Source organism: Theropithecus gelada, chromosome 11 (assembly GCF_003255815.1).
Source record: "Theropithecus gelada isolate Dixy chromosome 11, Tgel_1.0, whole genome shotgun sequence".
NCBI lineage: Eukaryota > Metazoa > Chordata > Mammalia > Primates > Cercopithecidae > Theropithecus > Theropithecus gelada.
The window spans coordinates 104,703,164-104,707,214 of NC_037679.1; positions in this window are offsets into that span (position 1 = coordinate 104,703,164).

Here is a 4,051-nt window from a genome sequence, read left to right on the forward strand (position 1 = left end):
CTCTTCTCCCTTCTCTCTCAAACCCACTAATCAAGCCTCCAAATCCACTGCACTCCCAAGACCACGCTTTTCAAGGTCACCAATGATCTGAATGTTGCTAAAGCTAATGGACAATTCTCAGTCTGCATCCTCTACGTTTCAGCAGTTGTTGAAACGCTCTTTGCCAGAACACCACGTGCTTCTCCTGGCTGTTCTCCTCCCTCCGGGTGCTCCTCCTCAGCTCCCATGCCCACCTGTCAGCATTGTGTGCACTGCAGATCTGCCCTGGGCCTCTTGCGTCTTCTGTTCTCACTCCTTGGTAGCGTGGCCCAGTCTCAAGGCTTTAAAAGCATCCCAAAGTTATACCTCCAGCCCATTCCAAATGCCTACTGCACATCTCCTCTCAAATAGCTAAGAGCTGTCTCAAACGCCATCCGTGAAATGCTCAAACCCTCCTCATCCCCCATGGACTTCTCCATCCCATCCTTCTAATAACTTTGGCCCCAAACCTTGAACTCATCCTCAGCTCCTCTTTGCCTCACACCCCACACTGATCCCTCAGGAAGTACTGTTGTTTTGGCTACAGATTATACTTTCCTTGCTACTACCCTGGTCCAAGCTACTAGCATCTCTCACCTGGGCTGAGTAACAACCTTCTGCCTGAACTCCCTGCTTCTGTCTGTCTTCCCTCTTCAGTCTGTCCTCAAACAAGCATCCAAAGTTCCTTTCAAGCACCCTCTGCTCAAAGGCATCCACTGGTTCCTAGTTTTTCTGAAGGTAAAAGCCAAACACTTCCTAATGGACTCCAATGCCCTCAACAAGAAACAGTGGCATTTTTGGCAGGAAAAGTCTTCACTGTGTGGTGTCCCCTGCACTGAAGGATGTTTGACGTGGCCCTTACCCACTGCATGCCACAGAGCAACCACCTCCCTCACCCAAGCCCCACCAGCTATTGTGGCAACTAAAATGTCCCCACACATTTCCAAATGCTCCCTGGTGGACCTGGAAATCCCAGCTGAGAATCTCTTACAAGATCTGCTATACGCCTGCACCCTCCTACCCTCCCATACCGCACCAGTCTCTCCGACTTTGCCTCAGATGCCTCTCCCTGTGCTCTCTGGGCCCTTGTCTTACTTGAACAACCTGGCAGGGTCCCACCTTGGCCTCTAGCTGTTCGTTCTGCCAGGAACGCCGGTCCCCAGACAGACGCAGAACTCCCTCCCTCCCCTCCTTCAGGACTTCGCTCAGGTGCTCTCTCCCCAGGGCACCCAGTTTGAAAGTGCAGATTGCTTTACTCCGGCTCTCTTCTCCGCTTTTTCTCCGGAGCACTTATCCCATCAGATGCACTGTAAGTTTTCACTAGTGACCTTGTTTGTCTGTAAGCTTCATGAAGGAATTTGGGAGTTTTTTTGTTCACTCTTATACCCCAGGGCCTAGAATAGTAACTGGCACACAGCAGACAATATTGGTTAAGTGAAAGGAAGAATACAGATGCCAGGAAAATATATACTTACAGAGAGAAGAAAACAAGCTTTTCTAAGCCACAAGAATAAAGAATTAATTTTGTTCTTAGCAAGGACTGGTGTGTGCTCAGCCTGGGGTGGAAAGTAAGGAGTGAGGCTGTAAGAACATCTATTTATTTATCAGATTGGTTCGGGAAGGCTTCCTGAAATTGGTGGGGTTGTAGGAGTCACCTTCAGCTGGTTTTGAGCCAGATGATAACACCCTGACGGTTCCCCCAAGCTTGATGACTGCTGACAACAAAGGGAGCCCCGGGAAACAAAAGTGAGCCAAGCTGGAGTTTTCAGACTGAGCAGCACACTCACGGGATCGTATTTCGGCTGCACCTGCCATGTCTGTAAGAGGCTGCAGCAGCACGTCAGCCGGAGGGGCAAGTTCAAATGGAGCTGCACAATAATACCTGCTTCCTCCCCTCTCTGGCCCTGAGAAAGCCCACCTTAAATAATTACTTGCCTTCCAAAACTCTCAGCAGACAGCAAAAAGGACCTAGCTTCACAGCCATACAGTGGAATATTTTGCAGCTATTAAAAAAGAATGCGGCAGCTCTTTTTATATTTATTAAGGAAAGATCACTAAGATACATTATTAGGGAGCAAAACTCATGGTGCAGAACAGCGCATAGTATACTAGTATCTCTGTAAAAAGAAATACACATTTTGCTTGAATGTACATATAATATAGCTGGAAAGACATGAGAAATAATAGTGGTTGCTGGAAGGTGTGGGGGCGCGGAGGAATTTGAGTGGTTAGGAAACAAGGATGGGGGAGATGCTTTTCACTGTAAACTCTTTTCTTTTAAATCTTGTACTAGGTCAATGTATTATCTATTTGAAAAGAGTGAATCAAACTACTCTGGAGGCTGAATTGGGAAGATTGCCTGAGGATAGGAGTTCGAGACCAGCCTGGGCAACATAGGGAGGCCTCCGTCTCTACAAAAACAAAAAAAATTAGTCAGGTGTCATGATGCATGCCTGTAGTCCTAGCTACTTGGGAGGCGGAGGTGGGAGGATCACTTGAGCCCAGGAGTTCGAGGCTGCAAAGAGCAATGACTGTGCCACCGTACTCCAGCCTGGGTGACAGAAATGTTTCCTTTTAAAAAAAGGAAATGGTGAATTACATTAAAAGCAAATTATATTAGCAATTTTGTGTGTAAGTTAAAAGCCACCTCCACAAGTACAGGTGGCTAGAAGCCAGAGTACTTCAAGTGAAAGAGCCTGAGGCTTTAGCTGACCTCATGTGTGCTAGGTCCCATCTATGGCTGGGGCGGAGAAAGCCAGTGGGTCCCTAGCCACCATCCAAAGCTAGGCAGGGAGTGAGGGAGGCCCTCCCTGTGCCCACAGCTGGTCTGGCCACAGCCCCTGCGCTGCAGGGCTCACTCCCAGCTCCTGTGTTCTGGGAGAGCAGTGATCCAGGTGAGGCAGAGCCACCCGCAGAGCCATGAGGAGCAGGAAGTGCCAGGATCAGGTATGTGCTCCTGAAAGAAGACGGGGAGGGGCGTCAGTGGACCAGAAGGCAAGGGAAGGGAAGGATGGCTACCTGCCTTCAAATATTCAGGGAAGTCAAACAGGGAAGGAGTACTGTTCAGAACCCGTTAGAAGACGCCGGGGTCAGGGTGGGGCGTGGTGAGACCTCTCACCTTCATAAAGCACTTTCTGCCACTAGAAAGGTCCCCAGAATAACAGCAACTACCACGCGTTGAGCCCTCACTGCGTGCCAGGCACTTGGCTTGCCTGACGCTTTACTGGCATTACCCCTGAATTTCCCCAGCAATCCCAGGAAGGTGGTACTATTCGTATTCCTTATTTCACGACCGGGAAACGCGAGGCTGTCACTGCTTGAGATCACACAGCTAGTAAAGGACCGAATCGAGATTCAAACCCAGGGCCCTACTCGGAGCTATTATGCTGCACCGTAGGCTGAGAAGACGACCTACACCCCTGGGAATTCTAAGACTGATTCCACAAAACACAAATATAAACATGGGAAGGCTAAGGCTGGGAGTTTTAAATTTATTATTTTGCCGAGGTGTCTTGGGTACAAGGAAGACCAGGAAAGGTGGATTCTGAGTAGAATTTGAACCTCGGTGTCACCGTCCTCATCCCCGACCCCTCCTAGCCGCCCCCGCCCCAATGTCCCCTTCTTCTCCAAGGGAATCTACTCACACCATCACACTAGCCCGGACGGCGGCCCACGGAGGCCGAGGAGGGGCGCACATCCCGCGTCCAGCAGCCCGAAGGCCGGGGGGGCCCCCGCTGCTCCCCGGGTTGGCGGCGGCACGAGCAGCAGCAGCGGCGGAGGGCGGTGCCGCAGCGCGGAAACCCCGACGCCCCGAAGCCCCTTCCGCGCCCCCTCGGGCTGGGAACGCGGGAGGAGGCGGCACCCGCGCGGGGAGGCCCCAGACGCCCTGGGCGGGCGGCTGTGCGCGCCAGGCTGCGTGGGCGCGGGGGCGGGCGCGGGGGCGGGGTGGGCGGTGTGGGAGGGGCGGGGGGCGCGGGGGCGGGGTGGGCGGTGCGGGGGGGGGCCGCGGGGTGGGGCACTGCGTGCCAGGCAC